The 22,102-nt window shown below is 43.6% G+C and overlaps 1 long non-coding RNA gene across 1 annotated transcript in view; it reads left to right on the top strand.

Moving 5' to 3' along the window:
* The first annotated feature begins 225 nt into the window (after positions 1-225).
* The window catches only part of LOC116356338 (uncharacterized), a 33,212-nt gene continuing 11,335 nt past the window's right edge, over positions 226-22,102 (top strand). The window contains exon 1 of the long non-coding RNA XR_004204843.1: positions 226-666. This is a non-coding gene — a long non-coding RNA (uncharacterized LOC116356338). The remainder of the gene's footprint in view (positions 667-22,102) is intronic.

The following is a 22,102-nucleotide window of genomic DNA, read 5'->3' as shown; positions in this document are numbered from 1 at the left end:
TTGATTCCTCCCCCCTTCATTTCTTAAATGTTGCCCACAAAGAATGTTAGTTAAAAAAATGTGCTGTGATTTGACCATATACAGAGCATATTTGCAAAATAAAACTGAATTCAAACAACAAACACAACATAATGAAAGCTTGGTTTGGTGTTAGATTCAGGACGTACTTCAGTAGAATATGCTATACCCCGCCCCCCGACCTTCTGGGTTCCGCCCCTTCCCTCCCGCAGGTTGCGTTACCTGTACTCACACCTGTCACTCTCCAGAGCTGCTCTCCAAGGCTTTATCTCCCTGCCTCCGGAACTGTCGTCCGTCTGGGCTACCCTACAACAGCGAGGACAAAACAACTATATACATTTACATACCACTTTGTTTTAATACCGCAACTTCCGATCGCTCTGGCATCAACCTACGAGGTTAGAGTCGCTCTGGCATCAACCTACGCGGTTAGAGTCAAGTCGGCTTGACCATCAGCGTCATTATCCACCTCATTTATACAGACGTTTTGAAGACATACTTATTGGTTGTTGCAGTGAAATAATGGCACCTTGACCTCGTCCAGTCTATTCAGTGTTTTGGAGAGAAAACAAAGGCAACGCACGTTTTGTTCGTCACCAGTGTCCGTCTCATCAGTAGAAGAGAGAGAGGAGATTCAGCGCTGACTTGGTAAGACTATTTGACTATTACATGTGATATTGGACCGGTTTGTTTCTCTATCTGTCCAGAGTTGTATGTCAATTGCAGGTACATGTTTCTGGTATAGATAACGTCATGCATTTTACCCAAACCCTATGGCTTGCTATGTAGGGTTAATGTTTACCCTAATAATGGACTAAATGACCTTAACGCTACTCGTTATAGCCCAAAGACAGCTACATGTTCTGTTTAAAGGAGAATTGGAAGCCCAAACAGCCAAAATTCTCCATCTAAACGTGAATCGATTCTCAACTGCGGTACGGTTCTAGAAACATAAATCCCTGTACTTACACATCACATCATTTCACCGAATGCTAAATACGCACTTACTGTATATTGTTTTAAGCGGGTTTAACACAGTTGCAGCCGACAGTATTTTTCAGTGACAACAGGTTTGGTGTCTTCCGTTTACACACAGGTGTTGAGAGAAGCAGATAACTCATTAGCGCATGAAGACAGTCAGTCCTCTGGTGTCTGTTTTCAGTAAACAAGCGCCGTAACATGGAGATATGACCGTGTGGGAAACCCTAACCCTATACAAAGGTGTGAATCAATTTAATGTAATTATTTCTCGGTGACATGAAAGATAAGGTCTTCATGCTTCCTAAGCTAACACATAAGGCTTAAAATAAATGCCTGAAACTAGATCCCCTGCATACTGGTCTTGACAAGAAGAAACACTGTCAGGGGAGGTTCACTTCTGCACTGTTCAACCAACCTGGTCTCATAGCATTTCATATAACGATTTCCAAGTTGCCTCATGCAGTGCTTTGCAAATAGATGATCAGGCTGTTGATTGTGGTCCCACTCCTCTTCAATGGCTGTGCAAAGTTGCTAGATATTGGCGGGAACTGGAACACACTGTCGTACACATCGATCCAGAGCATCCCAAACATGCTCAATGGGTGTGAAATGTCTGGTGATTATGCAGGTCATGGAAGAACTGGGACATTTTCAGCTTCCAGGAATTGTGTGCAAATCCTTGTGACATGGGGCCGTGCATTATCATGCTGAAACATGAGGTGATGGCAGAGGATGAATGGCACGACAATGGGCCTCATGATCTTGTCATGGTATCTCTGTGCATTGAGATTAACCTCGTTTTTGAGCTAGTTTTAGGCTAGTATTGATTTAACCTGAAAATAAAATGTATTATAATTGTATAGTTGTCGAAAATGAACACTCCTGTAGGAGCTTTTGTGACTAATTATGTAGTTAATGTATAATTCCAAACAGGCCAATAATTATTATTGTTGTAACAGAATTATGGATTTGAGAAAAGTCATTTAAAAATGATTGATATGACTAGTTATCATATTAAGACAAAGTGTTGGTAATATGCTTCTCTGTATATCTATATAAAACACATGGAACATTGGTTACATGGTGACAATCCTAGATCTGATATAAGGTTCAGGAACCTCTGATTATCTTTCTTCGCAAAATCTATTCCACTGACCGCATTATTACGTGAGTCCAATGACCGTCAAAGGTTTATGTTTATGACAGTATTATGTGAGTCCAGGACATTGGTCTTGACAGCTATCTCTTCGTGTGTGTGTATGTGTGTGTGTGTGTGTGTGTGTGTGTGTGTGTGTGGTTACACGGTAACAGAATTACACTTTGACAAACAAAAAAATCATTGATTTTGAAGATTAACAACCATACAACTCTATGCACAGGGACTATTTTTTAACAATGTTCACTGAAAACTGACTTAGTGGAAGAACTGTGCAGATGCACATTTTTGGCAATGGAATTAGGTTAAAATCTCCCTTCGGTTTTTATGTGACAACGTTTTCCAAAAAAGATCTGCCCCGGATTAAGATTGAATGATGTCTGCCGAAAGAACGGGGTGTCAGCTCTGACATGGTTGTCACGAGTTACCACAACCACAAAGTCAGAAGGCCCGCCTACTCAACCAATCAGATGAGGGAGTGCAATGACGCGAATGCCAACTGGCTTGCAGGGGCAGACATGTATTTCTATAATCTATTGATTCGTCATTGATTTGGTTATGTGTTAGCTATTGACAGCTGGGAGCTGAGGGGGGTCTTTAACAGGCGGCGACAGTGAGAGACTGATTTCTGTAGAGATTCATTTTTTAAATTAGAAGCTCAAACTTTTTGTGCATAGACCTGGAAAGTGTGACAGATCTTTGCAGGCTAACTCCTCCCCTCTTGGCAGTTTTATCTTGACGGAAAATGTTGTTGTTGGGGGTGGCCTTCCTAAATCAGTGGTGGCCTTCCTAAATCAGGATTCAGACATGACAAGGACATCAGGGTTGGCGGAGTGTGCTAAGGCAGTGAGCAATTTTTTTTTAGGAAGGAGGCTTCTGATGTTGACTGGGGAATAGGAGTGGAAGCTAGGCACGGCAGGGCCTGGATTAACCTCTACATCACCCGAGGAGGAGTAAGATGAGGGTATGGCTAAAGGCTATAAGAACTGGTTGTCTAGTGCGTTGGGAACAGAGAATAAAAGGAGCAGATTTCTGGGTGTGGTAGGATAGATTCAGGGCATAATAAACAGACTGGTATGGTAGGGTGTGGGTACAGTGGAAGTAAATCTAGGCATTGAATGACGATAAGAGAGGTTGCATCTCTGGACGCAGTAGTTATGCTGGGTGAGGTCACACACAAGTAGGGTCCAGTGAACAGCAATAGAGGAAACGGGGAAGCTGCTGGGCAGTCGTTAAAAAAAAAAAGGTTAGCAGGCCGGGGCTAGTAGAAGCGTCTTCACCGATGTCCGGCAAAGGCCGGTTGAGGGCACAACGGATGGAATTACGTCGACAGACCAGTCATGATGGATTGGCAGGGCTCCGTGTCGACAAAGGGTCCAGGCCAGTTGACAAAAGACGTGTTGTAGCTGTAGTAAATTTGTTTGCTATCTGGGAGATGCGCCTGGCTCGAGGCTAACTGTTGCTAGCTTCAGGACAAGGGCATTAGCCACTATAGCCACTCGGTAGCAGCAAGCTAGCAGCGATGATCCAATGCAAAAGTCCAGAGCTTACGGCAAGAATCCAGTGGTAGTGGATTCTAGTCGTGTTAGTGAAGAGTCCGGGAAGCATCAGCTGTGTAGCCGAGTGATCATAGGGTCCACTGATCAGGCTGGGAGATGGGCCTGGCTCAAAGATGGCGTCGGGGCTGGGCCACTCGGTAGCAGTTAGCTAGCTGTGATGAACAGGAATAACGGTTCAAGGGCTTAAGGCAGGAATCCTGTAGTGGAGAAAAAGCAGACTAAAAGCGGCTGGTGACTGTTCTAACACTCTTGGTTTGACCACAAAACAACAGAAAGACAAAGAACACAGTTACGAGCTGAATATCAAAGCCAATTTATGCTTGATCCGCTAATGTGGTTGGAGGCTTCGTATGGAGACTGTGACGCAATTGCAGAACCTCCGGAGGCATGCAGAGGCCAAATCAAGCTCCGTACCGCATCACCGTGCTGTTGTTGTGACAATGCGTAGGGCTACATACAGCTTCACACTGACATGATTGATTGACGGTAGGAGGGGGGGAGGGGGGGGGTGGTACGTCCTGTATAAACACAAACTCACTTACCTGACAACTTCCTTCAAGCGCAAGAAGTATGAAAACCCTGACGTCTGCGGAAGCTGCATTGCAGTAAATGCTGTACGGCCTCTTCAGATGACTGATTGACCACGCAGAGCCTTTAACAGTAGGTAAATGCTCTGCATGGTCACTCTGTCAACAGTATGCCAGTGGAAGGGAGGACAGGTTTATGACTATTAGGATTTCCCATTGTAGCACTGTTGCAGTGATTCCTTTACTGATTTTGTTTGTTGTTGTTAGTAATTCTGAGTTTTAATCACTTAATAATCATTCTTAAACAAAATCGAAATGAATAAAATCACTAACTAATTGGTAGATCTATTACTTGTTACTTCTGTGAACTCTCATTCTCCCTCAGAAGGGAGAAAATGAGAAATGATCTTCAAGATAAGTGAGTTTTCGGTAACGGAATTACAAAGCACAAGGCAATATTTCTTAAATGTACAGAAGGTAAACAATTTATCCAACTAAATACAAGTTGATATTAGTTGGCAGTTCTTATTTACAATGACACCTTACCAAAAGGCAAAAGGACTCCAGCGGGGACGGGGACTGGGATTAAAAATAAATAAAATAAATAATAGCAAGGCAGCAACACATGACAACACAGCATGGTAGCAACACCACATAACAACATGGTAGCAACACCACATAACAACATGGCAGCAACACATGACAACACAGCATGGTAGCAACACCACATAACAACATGGTAGCAACACCACATAACAACATGGCAGCAACACCACATAACAACATGGCAGCAACACATGACAACACAGCATGGTAGCAACACCACATAACAACATGGTAGCAACACCACATAACAACATGGTAGCAACACCACATAACAACATGGTAGCAACACCACATAACAACATGGTAGCAACACCACATAACAACATGGTAGCAACACCACATAACAACATGGCAGCAACACATGACAACACAGCATGGTAGCAACACCACATAACAACATGGTAGCAACACCACATAACAACATGGCAGCAACACCACATAACAACATGGCAGCAACACATGACAACACAGCATGGTAGCAACACCACATAACAACATGGTAGCAACACCACATAACAACATGGCAGCAACACATGACAACACAGCATGGTAGCAACACCACATAACAACATGGTAGCAACACCACATAACAACATGGCAGCAACACCACATAACAACATGGCAGCAACACATGACAACACAGCATGGTAGCAACACCACATAACAACATGGTAGCAACACCACATAACAACATGGCAGCAACACCACATAACAACATGGCAGCAACACATGACAACACAGCATGGTAGCAACACCACATAACAACATGGCAGCAACACCACATAACAACATGGCAGCAACACATGACAACACAGCATGGTAGCAACACCACATAACAACATGGTAGCAACACCACATAACAACATGGCAGCAACACCACATAACAACATGGTAGCAACACCACATAACAACATGGTAGCAACACCACATAACAACATGGCAGCAACACATGACAACACAGCATGGTAGCAACACCACATAACAACATGGTAGCAACACCACATAACAACATGGCAGCAACACCACATAACAACATGGCAGCAACACCACATAACAACATGGTAGCAACACCACATAACAACATGGCAGCAACACATGACAACACAGCATGGTAGCAACACCACATAACAACATGGTAGCAACACCACATAACAACATGGCAGCAACACATGACAACACAGCATGGTAGCAACACCACATAACAACATGGTAGCAACACCACATAACAACATGGTAGCAACACCACATAACAACATGGTAGCAACACCACATAACAACATGGTAGCAACACCACATAACAACATGGTAGCAACACAACATAACAACATGGTAGCAACACCACATAACAGCATGGTAGCAACACAACATAACAACATGGTAGCAACACCACATAACAACATGGTAGCAACACCACATAACAACATGGTAGCAACACAACATGGTAGCAACACCACATAACAACATGGTAGCAACACAACATAACAACATGGTAGCAACACCACATAACAACATGGTAGCAACACAACATAACAACATGGTAGCAACACCACATAACAACATGGTAGCAACACCACATAACAACATGGTAGCAACACCACATAACAGCATGGTAGCAACACCACATAACAACATGGTAGCAACACAACATAACAACATGGTAGCAACACAACATAACAACATGGTAGCAAAACAACATGGCAGCAGCACAAAACATGGTACAAACATTACTGGACACAGACAACAGCACAAAGGGCAAGAAGGTAGAGACAACAATACATCACACAAAGCAGCCACAACTGTCAGCAAGAGTGTCCATGATTGAGTCTTTGAATGAAGAGATTGAGATAAAACTGTCCAGTTTGAGTGTTTGTTGCAGCTCGTTCCAGTCGCTAGCTGCAGCGAACTGAAAAGAGGAGCGGTCCCAGGGATGTGTGTGCTTTGGGGACCTTTAACAGAATGTGACTGGCAGAACGGGTGTTGTATGTGGAGGATGAGGGCTGCAGTAGATATCTCGGGTAGGGGGGAGTGAGGCCTATGAGGGCTGCAGTAGATATCTCAGATAGGAGAGAGTGAGGCCTATGAGGGCTGCAGTAGATATCTCAGATAGGAGAGAGTGAGGCCTATGAGGGCTGCAGTAGATATCTCAGATAGGAGAGAGTGAGGGCTGCAGTAGATATCTCAGATAGGAGAGAGTGAGGCCTATGAGGGCTGCAGTAGATATCTCGGATAGGAGAGAGTGAGGCCTAAGAGGGCTGCAGTAGATATGTCAGATAGGAGAGAGTGAGGCCTATGAGGGCTGCAGTAGATATCTCAGATAGGAGAGAGTGAGGCCTATGAGGGCTGCAGTAGATATCTCAGATAGGAGAGAGTGAGGCCTATGAGGGCTGCAGTAGGGCTGCAGTAGATATCTCAGATAGGAGAGAGTGAGGCCTAAGAGGGCTGCAGTAGATATGTCAGATAGGAGAGAGTGAGGCCTATGAGGGCTGCAGTAGATATCTCAGATAGGAGAGAGTGAGGGCTGCAGTAGATATCTCAGATAGGAGAGAGTGAGGCCTATGAGGGCTGCAGTAGATATCTCGGGTAGGGGGGAGTGAGGCCTATGAGGGCTGCAGTAGATATCTCGGGTAGGGGGGAGTGAGGCCTATGAGAGCTGCAGTAGATATCTCAGATAGGAGAGAGTGAGGCCTATGAGGGCTGCAGTAGATATGTCAGATAGGAGAGAGTGAGGCCTATGAGGGCTGCAGTAGATATCTCAGATAGGAGAGAGTGAGGCCTATGAGGGCTGCAGTAGATATCTCAGATAGGGGGGAGTGTTTCTGATACATTTAAGACTTTTTCTATTAGATGTTTTCTAAGATGCACTTTTCCATTTGTTTATCCAGAAATCAAAGCCTTTACCAAATGTTTTGGTTGAAACATGTAGCTTTAACTTCATTCCCCCAAAATAGACTCTTCTTTTTCATTTGAAACTGAATTTGATATGCTCCTATGCACTTCACATGTTGGTGCTCATGGGTCATTTTCTATGGAAATGGGTGACGTGATCCCCATTCGTCCCTATTTACGCCTAGTACTACAGCCTATAGCACCAACAAGCACCTGATAGTTCCTATCTTGATTTAATGATTATTGTTTTATACGGATTACGTAGGGTAAGAACTAAATTGCTGACTGAAGAAATTAAAACAAAGCTAATCTATATATATTTTTTTTTTAAAGGTCAGTGACATATAGATAGATAGATATTCATAAATCTATTGTATTATTTTACATAGTTATCAAATCAAATCAAATTTATTTATATAGCCCTTCGTACATCAGCTGATATCTCAAAGTGCTGTACAGAAACCCAGCCTAAAACCCCAAACAGCAAGCAATGCAGGTGTAGAAGCACGGTGGCTAGGAAAAACTCCCTAGAAAGGCCAAAACCTAGGAAGAAACCTAGAGAGGAACCAGGCTATGTGGGATGGCCAGTCCTCTTCTGGCTGTGCCGGGTGGAGATTATAACAGAACATGGCCAAGATGTTCAAATGTTCATAAATGACCAGCATGGTCGAATAATACTAAGGCAGAACAGTTGAAACTGGAGCAGCAGCACAGTCAGGTGGAAGTTGAAACTGGAGCAGCAGCATGGCCAGGTGGACTGGGGACAGCAAGGAGTCATCATGTCAGGTAGTCCTGGGGCATGGTCCTAGGGCTCAGGTCCTCCGAGAGAGAGAAAGAAAGAGGGAAGGAGAGAATTAGAGAACGCACACTTAGATTCACACAGGACACCGAATAGGACAGGAGAAGTACTCCAGATATAACAAACTGACCCCAGCCCCCCGACACATAAACTACTGCAGCATAAATACTGGAGGCTGAGACAGGAGGGGTCAGGAGACACTGTGGCCCCATCCGAGGACACCCCCGGACAGGGCCAAACAGGAAGGATATAACCCCACCCACTTTGCCAAAGCACAGCCCCCACACCACTAGAGGGATATCTTCAACCACCAACTTACCATCCTGAGACAAGGCTGAGTATAGCCCAAAGATCTCCGCCACGGCACAACCCAAGGGGGGGGGGGCGCCAACCCAGACAGGATGACCACAACAGTGAATCAACCCACTCAGGTGACGCACCCCCTCCAGGGACGGCATGAGAGAGCCCCAGCAAGCCAGTGACTCAGCCCCTGGAATAGGGTTAGAGGCAGAGAATCCCAGTGGAAAGAGGGGAACCGGCCAGGCAGAGACAGCAAGGGCGGTTCGTTGCTCCAGAGCCTTTCCGTTCACCTTCCCACTCCTGGGCCAGACTACACTCAATCATATGACCCACTGAAGAGATGAGTCTTCAGTAAAGACTTAAAGGTTGAGACCGAGTTTGCGTCTCTGACATGGGTAGGCAGACCGTTCCATAAAAATGGAGCTCTATAGGAGAAAGCCCTGCCTCCAGCTGTTTGCTGGAGGCCTGCGTCTTGTGACCGTAGCGTACGTGTAGGTATGTACGGCAGGACCAAATCAGAGAGATAGGTAGGAGCAAGCCCATGTAATGCTTTGTAGGTTAGCAGTAAAACCTTGAAATCAGCCCTTGCTTTGACAGGAAGCCAGTGTAGAGAGGCTAGCACTGGAGTAATATGATCAAATTTTTTGGTTCTAGTCAGGATTCTAGCAGCCGTATTTAGCACTAACTGAAGTTTATTTAGTGCTTTATCCGGGTAGCCGGAAAATAGAGCATTGCAGTAGTCTAACCTAGAAGTGACAAAAGCATTGATACATTTTTCTGCATCATTTTTGGACAGAAAGTTTCAGATTTTTGCAATGTTACGTAGATGGAAAAAAGCTGTCCTCGAAATGGTCTTGATATGTTCTTCAAAAGAGAGATCAGGGTCCAGAGTAACGCCGAGGTCCTTCACAGTTTTATTTGAGACGAGTGTACAACCATTAAGATTAATTGTCAGATTCAACAGAAGATCTCTTTGTTTCTTGGGACCTAGAACAAGCATCTCTGTTTTGTCCGAGTTTAATAGTAGAAAGTTTGCAGCCATCCACTTCCTTATGTCTGAAACACAACGCAATTTTGGGGCTTCACCATGTTTCATTGAAATGTACAGCTGTGTGTCATCCGCATAGCAGGGAAAGTTTACATTATGTTTTCGAATAACATCCCCAAGAGGTAAAATATATAGTGAAAACAATAGTGGTCCTAAAACGGAACCTTGAGGAACACCGAAATTTACAGTTGATTTGTCAGAGGACAAACCATTCACAGAGACAAACTGATATCTTTCCGACAGATAAGATCTAAACCAGGCCAGAACATGTCCGTGTAGACCAATTTGGGTTTCCAATCTCTCCAAAAGAATGTGGTGATCGATGGTATCAAAAGCAGCACTAAGGTCTAGGAGCACGAGGACAGATGCAGAGCCTCGGTCCGATGCCATTAAAATGTCATTTACCACCTTCACAAGTGCCGTCTCAGTGCTATGATGGGGTCTAAAACCAGACCGAAGCATTTCGTATACATTGTTTGTCTTCAGGAAGGCAGTGAGTTGCTGCGCAACAGCCTTCTCTAAAATTTTTGAGAGGAATGGAAGATTCGATATAGGCCGATAGTTTTTTATATTTTCTGGGTCAAGGTTTGGCTTTTTCAAGAGAGGCTTTATTACTGCCACTTTTAGTGAGTTTGGTACACATCCAGTGGATAGAGAGCCGTTTATTATGTTCAACATAGGAGGGCCAAGCACAGGAAGCAGCTTTCAGTAGTTTAGTTGGAATAGGGTCCAGTATGCAGCTTGAAGGTTTAGAGGCCATGATTATTTTCATCATTGTGTCAAGAGATATAGTACTAAAACACTTGAGCGTCTCTCTTGATCCTAGGTCCTGGCAGAGTTGTGCAGACTCAGGACAACTGAGGATTGGAGGAATACCCAGGTTTAAAGAGGAGTCCGTAATTTGCTTTCTAATAATCATAATCTTTTCCTCAAAGAAGTTCATGAATTTATCACTGCTAAAGTGAAAGTCATCCTCTCTTGGGGAATGCTGCTTTTTAGTTAGCTTTGCGACAGTATCAAAAAGGAATTTCGGATTGTTCTTATTTTCCTCAATTAAGTTCGAAAAATAGGATGATCGAGCAGCAGTAAGGGCTCTACGGTACTGCACGGTACCGTCCTTCCAAGCTAGTCGGAAGACTTCCAGTTTGGTGTGGCGCCATTTCCGTTCCAATTTTCTGGAAGCTTGCTTCAGAGCTGGAGTATTTTCTGTGTACCAGGGAGCTAGTTTCTTATGAGACATTTTTTTAGTTTTTAGGGGTGCAACTGCATCTAGGGTATTGCGCAAGGTTAAATTGAGATCCTCAGTTAGGTGGTTAACTGATTTTTGTCCTCTGGCGTCCTTGGGTAGGCAGAGGGAGTCTGGAAGGGCATCAAGGAATCTTTGTGTTGTCTGTGAATTTATAGCACGACTTTTGATGTTCCTTGGTTGGGGTCTAAGCAGATTATCCTCATATATGAACTAGAAAAATAGATTTTGTTTACTTTGTGGATCACAAAGAAAGTCCATTAAGCTAGCTAGGTGGATCACAAAGAAAGTCCATTAAGCTAGCTAGGTGGATCACAAAGAAAGTCCATTAAGCTAGCTAGGTGGATCACAAAGAAAGTCCATTATTGTAACCACTGCTTTATTACAAATCTGTTATTGTTCTCTGACCTATGAAATGTAAATGGCTATACAGTCGACCTAACCCTAACCCAGGTCATTGACTCAATCATCAATTAATGAACCAATCAATCAAAGGCCCTTTTTATATCTGCAGTTGTCACCAAGTGCTTTTACACCAACCTGGCCTTGACTCCATGCAAAGTGCAAACAAATTCACAAGGCCGTGCAAACATACTTTCTAGAACTGTATACACACAATACTGTATACACAAACTGTCCATACTTTATACAAACATACTCACTCACACACACACACACACACACACACACACACACACACACACACACACACACACACACACACACACACACACACACACACACACACAAATAAACCCACCATTATCACAACAGAATGAATACAGGTTCAATGGAGTTGTTTGTTAATATTGGAACCAGATAACCCCTGTATCTTTTATCTGGTCTAAAATGCTTATTCAAGAGAAGGGGACAAAGTTCACATGGCTTTTATCTGCAGCAAACTCATCTGTTTAGTTTATACCATTACATAATTGACCTAGCCAACTGTATCAATACCACTCTCTAATAATTGACCTAGCCAACTGTATCAATACCACTCTATAATAATTGACCTAGCCAACTGTATCAATACCACTCTCTAATAATTGACCTAGCCAACTGTATCAATACCACTCTCTAATAATTGACCTAGCCAACTGTATCAATACCACTCTCTAATAATTGACCTAGCCAACTGTATCAATACCACTCTCTAATAATTGACCTAGCCAACTGTATCAATACCACTCTCTAATAATTGACCTAGCCAACTGTATCAATACCACTCTCTAATAATTGACCTAGCCAACTGTATCAATACCACTCTCTAATAATTGACCTAGCCAACTGTATCAATACCACTCTCTAATAATTGACCTAGCCAACTGTATCAATACCACTCTCTAATAATTGACCTAGCCAACTGTATCAATACCACTCTCTAATAATTGACCTAGCCAACTGTATCAATACCACTCTCTAATAATTGACCTAGCCAACTGTATCAATACCACTCTCTAATAATTGACCTAGCCAACTGTATCAATACCACTCTCTAATAATTGACCTAGCCAACTGTATCAATACCACTCTCTAATAATTGACCTAGCCAGCTGTATCAATACCACTCTCTAATAATTGACCTAGCCAGCTGTATCAATACCACTCTTTAATAATTGACCTAGCCAGCTGTATCAATACCACTCTTTAATAATTGACCTAGCCAACTGTATCAATACCACTCTTTAATAATTGACCTAGCCAACTGTATCAATACCACTCTCTAATAATTGACCTAGCCAACTGTATCAATACCACTCTTTAATAATTGACCTAGCCAGCTGTATCAATACCACTCGACACAAGTAGCTAGCTACTAATATAATACTATATGTTATATATACTCTACTTGCACATTGATAATGCTAAGTGTTTAGCTATGGACTTGAGTCAGTTTCTGTTGTGGTGGTGCGGGAATGTGGCTGTGTGTTTGCAGAAGACAAATAGGTTCACATCGGTCGTCTAAGGCACCGCGTCGCAGCGGTCTAAGGCACCGCGTCGCAGCGGTCTAAGGCACCGCGTCGCAGCGGTCTAAGGCACCGCGTCGCAGCGGTCTAAGGCACCGCGTCGCAGCGGTCTAAGGCACCGCGTCGCAGCGGTCTAAGTGCTAGAGGCATCACTGCAGATACGGTCTCGATCCCGGGCTGCGTTGCGACCGGGAGACCCATGAGGCGGTGCACAATTATCCCAGCGTCGTCTGGGCTAGGAGAGGGTTTGGTTGGCTCGGCTGTCCTTGTCCGATTGTGCTCTAGCGACTACTTGTAGTGGGCCGGGCACATGCATGCTGACAGGGTCGCAGTTGTACGGTGTTTCCTCCAACACATTGAAGCGGCTGGCTTCCGGGTTATGCGAGCAGTGTGTCAAGAAGCAGTGTGGCTTGGCTTGGTAGGTTGTGTTTCATGACGATGCGTGGTTCTCAACCTTCGCCTCTCCCGAGGGAGTTGCAGCGATGGGACAAGACTAACTACCGATTGGATATCACGAAATGGTTTAATGTGGTTAAATGTTTTAAAAAGTGGCAAACAAAAGAAATAAAAATACACATTAGTGTTTTCTTCTCTTTACAGCGATAGCCATTTGCTTTCCAAACTATTATGAAATATTGTGATATGGGCCTCTACTTTTCATTGAGTCGCAACGCAGCAATCTATATGGTATTTGCAGCACGAGCTGCCCAAATTGTGGGTCCTTCCGACTGTAGGCAATCCACAGCTTATTTAAAAATGATCTTCTGGTGTAGTAGACTATTTTGAATGATTTGATTTATTTGTGTATAGACAGGAGTCGGCTTATTAGACTATAATTTTGACAATTTAATTCAATTTCTTTTAGGGGAAGCTTAGCTTATGGACACGCCACCTACGTCTGTAGCACATTTGTGATTGAGTTTTCAAAATAAAATGGCCACTGGATTGATGCAAATAATCATGATTCTGCCAGGCTACTTTATATAATGATCAAAAATATAAACGCATCAATTTCAATGATTTGACTGAGCTACAGTTCATTAGGAAATCAGTCAATTGAAATAAATTCATTAGGCCCTAATCTATGGACTCCATATGACCGGGCGCATCCCACTCACTGGGGAGCTTGGCTCAGCCAATCAGAATGAGTTTCTCTCCACAAAAGGGCTGTATTACAGACAGAAATACTCATCAGCTGTCTGGGTGGCTGGTCTCAGACGATCCCTCAGGTGAAGAAGCCGGATGTGGGCCTCCTGGGTTGGGGTGGTTACACGTGGTCTGCGGTTGTGAGGCCGATTGGACTTACTGCCAAATTCTTTAAAACATTGGAGGCGGTTTATGGTGGATAACTAAACCTTAAATTCTCTGGCAACAGCTCTGGTGGACATTCCTTCAGTCAGCATGTCAATTGCATACTCCCTCAAAACTTGAGGCATCTGTTGCATTGTGTTGTGACAAAACTGCACATTTTAGAGTGGCCTTTTATTGTCCCTAGCACAAGGTGCACCTGTGGAATGATCATGCCATTTAATCAGCTTCTTGATTTACCCACATGTCAGGTGGAGGGATTATCTTGGCAAAGGATACAATGCTAATTAATTAAGGGATGTAAAAAATAAGCTTTGTGCATGTTGAACCTTTTCAGGATCTTTTATTTCAGCTCATGAAACATGGGACCAACTTTGTTGTTTTTATATATTTGTTTTTACATATGATGTGGTGAACCCTGCCGTTGCCTCAGAAAGTTGAAGGAAAATACATTTAAAAAAATAATTCTTATCTTGGGCAGATTTGAATGAATGTTCTTTTAAGTTGAAAAACATTTTTGATCCTACCAGGAAGCCAAAATGTTTTTAACCTGGAGATTTAACCGATGAAGGATCCTCCAATTCTAGTTTATCCATCCCACCACTCTCAATCGCACATAACTAGTTCCAGCTCCTCACAAAAAGATCATTTGAAATGCGGCAGTTAAGATTTGAATTACAACGTGCGCTTTAACAAGTTTTTTTTCAGCTCAGATTTACTCCAGGAGTACAGCATAGCCTATTGGCCTAGTGTTTGTTTATTCAGTCAGGTTCTTTAGGATTTATATTTTAAACAACCTACTCATTCCAGGGTTTGATACATGCCCAGAAGCTGCCGGTTGCACCGAGTAAAGCTATGGATTTTGTGTTGTGTTACAGCCTAAATTAAAATGGATAAAATTGAGATTGTGTTACTGGCCAACACATGTCAAAGTGGAATTATGTTTTTGTTTTTTTAAATTAAAAGCTGAAATGTCTTGAGTTATTCAACCCCTTTGTTATGACAAACCTAAATAAATTCAGGAATAAAAATGAGCTTAGAAAGTCACATAGTACGTTGCATGGACTATGTTGTAATGAACACGAGACAGAGCTGGTTTCAAGCACAGGAAAAGGACCACAGGAGGAGGCAGGTATCTGGGTCCAGGGGCAGGCAGAAGGTCATACACAGGAGGAGGCAGGTATCTGGGTCCAGGTGCAGGCAGAAGGTCATACACAGGGGTCCAAAGGCAACAGTACAGGCAGGGAGAAGGCTAGTAACGTCGCCCGGGAGATTAGGCAATAGGTAGATAACAGGAAATCCGATAGGCTAAAGTACAGGCAGGGAGAAGGGTAGTAACGTCGCCTGGGAGATTAGGCAATAGGTAGATAACAGGAAATCCGATAGGCTAAAGTACAGGCAGGGAGAAGGCTAGTAACGTCGCCCGGGAGATTAGGCAATAGGTAGATAACAGGAAATCCAATAGGCTGAAGTACAGGCAGGGAGAAGGGTAGTAACGTCGCCCGGGAGATTAGGCAATAGGTAGATAACAGGAAATCCGATAGGCTAAAGTACAGGCAGGGAAGAGACAAAAGACGTTGTTAGTTTCTGCCTGCCTCACTATCAAACACGGGAGGATTCAATTATGGTGGGAAACCAGCGCTCAGAATAGAACTGCATCACAAAACAAACCTCAGTGATTGGGTGCAAAGAACTGAACTAAATAGTGTGTGATAATGGCATACAGGTGTGTGAACAGGTGATTGGGATCTGGAGATGCATTCAGGGGATCTATGCGTTTGAGAATGTGAGCTGGAAGCAGATGTTACACTGTGTGTAACATGATTTTAAATGATTACCTCATCTCTGTACCCCACACATACAATTATCTGTAATGTCCCTCAGTCGAGCAGTGAATTTAAAACAGATTCAACAACAAAGACCAGGGAGGTTTTCCACTGCCTTGTAAAGAAGGGCACCTATTGGTACACTGTAGATGAGAAAAATATTTTAAAGCAGACATTAAATATCCCTTTGAGCATGGTGAAGTAATTAATTACACTTTGGATGGTGTTTTCAATACACCCAGTCATTACAAATATACAGGTGTCCTTCCTAACTCAGTTACCGGAGAAAAAGGAAACCACTCAGGGTAAGGCCAATGGTGACTTTAAAACATAGTTCTCATATCACAACCATGAAACAGAGGATGGATCAACAATATTCAAGTTACTCTACAATACTAACCTAAATGACAGTGAAAAGAAGGAAGCCTGTACAGAATAAGAATATTCCAAATCATGCATCCTATTTGCAACAAGACACTAAAGTAATACTTTAAAAAATGTGGCTAAGAAATTAACTGTCTTGAATACAAAGTGTTATGTTTGGGGCAAATCCAATACAACACATTACTGAGTACCACTCTCCATATTTTGATGCATAGTAGTGGCTGCATCATGTTATGGGTATGTTTGTAATCATTAAGGACTGGGGAGTTTTTCAGGATAAAAAAAGAAACTGAATGGAGCTAAGCACAGGCAAAATCCTAGAGGAAAACCTGGTTCAGTCTGCTTTTTAAAATCACTGGGAGACAAATTCACCTTTTCAGCAGGACAATAATCTAAAACACAAGCCCAAATATACACTGGTGTTGCTTACCAAGACAATTTTGACTAGTCGCCTAGTTACAGTTTAGACTTAAATCAACTTGAAACTCTATGGCAAGGTATGAAAATGGCTATCTAGCAATGTCACAACCATTGTAAGTGGGCCAAAGCGCAGCGTGGTGAGTGTACATATTCCTTTTATAAAGAAAATGACGCTGACAAAATAAACAATACAAAACAACAGTGAAGCTTAAGGGCTATGTGCCACAAACAACGTTAACTTCCCACACTGAAAGGAGGGGGGGAAAAAGAGCTACCTAAGTATGGTTCCCAATCAGAGACAACGATAGACAGCTGTCCCTGATTGAGAACCATACCCGGCCAAAACATAGAAATACAAAATCATAGAAAACATAAACATAGAATGCCCACCCCAAATCACACCCTGACCAAAGCAAATAGAGACATTAAAAGGCTCTCTAAGGACAGGGCGTGACACGCAATGGATCAACAACCAACTTGACAGAGCTTGAATAATTTTTTAAATAATGATGTGCAAATATTTTTACAATCCAGCTGTGCAAAGCTGTTATAAACATTCCCAGACAGCTGTTATAAACATTCCCAGACAGCTGTTATAAACATTCCCAGACAGCTGTTATAAACATTCCCAGACAGCTGTTATAAACATTCCCAGACAGCTGTTATAAACATTACCAGACAGCTGTTATAAACATTACCAGACAGCTGTTATAAACATTCCCAGACAGCTGTTATAAACATTCCCAGACAGCTGTTATAAACATTCCCAGACAGCTGTTATAAACATTACCAAACAGCTGTTATAAACATTCTCAGACAGCTGTTATAAACATTCCCAGGCAGCTGTTATAAACATTACCAGACAGCTGTTATAAACATTACCAGACAGCTGTTATAAACATTCCCAGACAGCTGTTATAAACATTCCCAGACAGCTGTTATAAACATTCCCAGACAGCTGTTATAAACATTCCCAGACAGCTGTTATAAGCATTCCCAGACAGCTGTTATAAGCATTCCCAGACAGCTATTATAAACATTCCCAGACAGCTGTTATAAGCATTCCCAGACAGCTGTTATAAGCATTCCCAGACAGCTGTAATCACTGCCAAATGTTAGTCTAACATGTGTTGACTCCGTATTTCATTTTCAATAAATTTGCAAACATTTCTAAAAACATGTTTTCACTTTGTCATTATGGGGTATTGTGATGTCATTGTGTGGTATTGTGATGTCATTATGGGGTATTGTGATGTCATTATGGGGTATTGTGTATAGATGGGTGAAAAATAAATATTTAATCCATTTTCAATTCAGGCTGCAAGACAACATTTTTAGCTTAGGCTATAAAAACATGACGTTATGTTTCCTCTGGCCCAGATGCGATCAGAGCGCATAGGTTTCACCAGGTTACCCGCTGCTGTGGGTAGGCTACAGCTGATCAGACTGAAGCACACACTCATATGACATGAAAAGCAGAAATCTCTTTAGTCACACTGCTCCTCAGACTCTCCTTCATATCTCGTTGTGGGAATAGGGCCATAGACTTCCTCTTTCCTCACTAATCTCTCCAGCCATCTTCTCTCTCCCATTGTTCAGGCTAGCCAGGTGGTGGCACGAGACCAGGTTTCAGGGAGGGAGGAAGGGAGGAAGGGAGTCATGTGTTGCCCAGACCTGGCTATTCACAATAATTTTCTAACACTTTACCTGGGCTTGATTGAGGTTGCAATGGAGACAAAAGAATACTCACAAAAATCTTCCACTCCAGGCAGGCTAAAACAAACCCCGCCCATCTGCCACTCCAGACAGGCTAAAACAAACCCCGCCCATCTGCCACTCCAGACAGGCTAAAACAAACCCCGCCCATCTGCCACTCCAGACAGGCTAAAACAAACCCCGCCCATCTGCCACTCCAGACAGGCTAAAACGAACTCTGCCCATCTGCCACTCCAGCTAGGCTAAAACGAACCCTGCCCATCTGCCACTCCAGACAGGCTAAAACAAACCCCGCCCATCTGCCACTCCAGACAGGCTAAAACAAACCCCGCCCATCTGCCACTCCAGACAGGCTAAAACAAACCCCGCCCATCTGCCACTCCAGACAGGCTAAAACAAACCCCGCCCATCTGCCACTCCAGACAGGCTAAAACAAACACTGAAAGTTTTTTAATATTTCTAATAGTATTTGAACCCAGGTCTGGTGTTGTTTTCCCTGTGGCAAAGTGTTTGTACTCTTTCTTCCGTTCTCAGGCCTATACATAGGGCCTGGGGTCAGCAAGGGTACAGGTTATCTGGAATAGGGCCTGGGGTCAGCAAGGGTACAGGTTATCTGGAATAGGGCCTGGGTCAGCAAGGGTACAGGTTATCTGGGATAGGGCCTGGGGTCAGCAAGGGTACAGGGTATCTGGGATAGGGCCTGGGGTCAGCAAGGGTACAGGTTATCTGGGATAGGGCCTGGGGTCAGCAAGGGTACAGGGTATCTGGGATAGGGCCTGGGGTCAGCAAGGGTACAGGGTATCTGGGATAGGGCCTGGGGTCAGCAAGGGTACAGGTTATCTGGGATAGGGCCTGGGGTCAGCAAGGGTACAGGGTATCTGGAATAGGGCCTGGGGTCAGCAAGGATACAGGATATCTTATTATTATTATTCTGATGTAATATGAGTTGGTTATTGGTATGGTAATGGAGTATTTGTGCGTTTTCTAACATGCTTTTAGACACATTTTTGTACATAATTGTAGTCAATGGAAAGTGATGACAAAATGTGCCCAATTGCTTTTGTAGTGGAATTATAGGACTCAAAAGGAGAGTCTTTTAGATTTCAAACTTCATCATTTAAATACTGCAGTAATGGAGCCGGTCGGTAATCACCCCTGGAGGTGATCACTGAGAACTCAACCAGCTGGTCAGTAACCACCCCTGGAGGTGATCACTGAGAACTCAACCAGCTGGTCAGTAACCACCCCTGGAGGTGATCACTGAGAACTCAACCAGCTGGTTTGAGCCACAGCATTTTATATCACCCCTGGAGGTGATCACTGAGAACTCAACCAGCTGGTTTGAGCCACAGCATATTATATCACCCCTGGAGGTGATCACTGAGAACTCAACCAGCTGGTTTGAGCCACAGCATATTATATCACCCCTGGAGGTGATCACTGAGAACTCAACCAGCTGGTTTGAGCCACAGCATATTATATCACCCCTGGAGGTGATCACTGAGAACTCAACCAGCTGGTTTGAGCCACAGCATATTATATCACCCCTGGAGGTGATCACTGAGAACTCAACGAGCTGGTTTGAGCCACAGCATTTTATATCAACCCTGGAGGTGATCACTGAGAACTCAACCAGCTGGTTTGAGCCACAGCATATTATATCACCCCTGGAGGTGATCACTGAGAACTCAACCAGCTGGTTTGAGCCACAGCATTTTATATCACCCCTGGAGGTGATCACTGAGAACTCAACCAGCTGGTTTGAGCCACAGCATATTATATCACCCCTGGAGGTGATCACTGAGAACTCAACCAGCTGGTTTGAGCCACAGCATATTATATCACCCCTGGAGGTGATCACTGAGAACTCAACCAGCTGGTTTGAGCCACAGCATATTATATCACCCCTGGAGGTGATCACTGAGAACTCAACCAGCTGGTTTGAGCCACAGCATTTTATATCACCCCTGGAGGTGATCACTGAGAACTCAACGAGCTGGTTTGAGCCACAGCATTTTATATCACCCCTGGAGGTGATCACTGAGAACTCAACCAGCTGGTTTGAGCCACAGCATTTTATATCACCCCTGGAGGTGATCACTGAGAACTCAACGAGCTGGTTTGAGCCACAGCATTTTATATCACCCCTGGAGGTGATCACTGAGAACTCAACCAGCTGGTTTGAGCCACAGCATTTTATATCACCCCTGGAGGTGATCACTGAGAACTCAACCAGCTGGTTTGAGCCACAGCATTTTATAGCAAAGTCCATCCTCCTGGATGTTCATGACAAACAACAGATGTATGGAATGGGTCTCAAGGTTACTAATAATTCACAGCAAATATTATCTGCTGTAAATACTTTCCTCGTTGTGTAGAGACCAGGGTCTGGCCCCCCAACTCCATACTGGAGCCATCTCCCCCTGGTACCCCAGTACAGAAACATGACGTATCACCCAAATACATGGTAAATCTTCCAGAGGCCCATCCTCAGTAGAACACATACAGATGAGCATTTTGTTGCATAAAACAACCATTTGATGCAATAACAGCATTATAACATAATCTTGTATTTTCCACCATACTCTGTAATGAAACAAAACATAAAACCAGAAGCAGAGAGAGTGAAAATAAGGCCACATGAACTTCCCCTTTAAAATGGGATGATTAATTTGTGTGGGACTATGGATAATGAATTATGAATTCAATGGGTCCAAGATGGCGTAGCAGTAAGTCGTCCTGTCGTGTCGTGTCCCTGTATATTTTGTTTATATTTTGTTTATTTTTCGTTTTTTACATAGCTATCCCTTTAAAAACATTTTGCTAAACCTAAGCTTCCAAATACGCTGGATCTTCACAACTAGCTATCTAGCTAAACCGCAACCCCGGATGATTACCCCTGGCTAGCGTTTCCACCCACTTAGCTTGAAGCTAGCCCGGCCTGCGCTACCACCGTAGCATACTCCTGAGCTACAATACCCGGGCCCACGATCGGTCTATCGATGTCACCGCATGAAGAGGAATAAACAGACTCACCCCATCGCGACGTCCCCCAAAGGCTAACTCTCTAGCCCTCGCTATCTCCCTGCTTGCTAATTCGGCCTGCTAACTGCTAGCTTGTCCAGCTCCGGTCCGCTAACTGCTACCTTGTCTAGCCCGGGCCTACAAACTGTTAGCTTGTTAGCACAGGCCTGCTAACCGCCTGAATCGCCGCGTCCCAAACGCCCACCGGACCCATATTTACTTTCTATCTCTTTTGACTTTTAATTTGTTTATACCTTCCGGAAACCTGCCTCACCCAATGTGATACGGAATCGCTATTATTTTTTATTTATTTTTAGAACACACTCAAGAA

Source organism: Oncorhynchus kisutch, linkage group LG22, assembly GCF_002021735.2.
Source record: "Oncorhynchus kisutch isolate 150728-3 linkage group LG22, Okis_V2, whole genome shotgun sequence".
NCBI lineage: Eukaryota > Metazoa > Chordata > Actinopteri > Salmoniformes > Salmonidae > Oncorhynchus > Oncorhynchus kisutch.
Note: the sequence above shows the minus strand (reverse complement) of the source record. Positions and strands in the feature narration are given on the sequence as shown.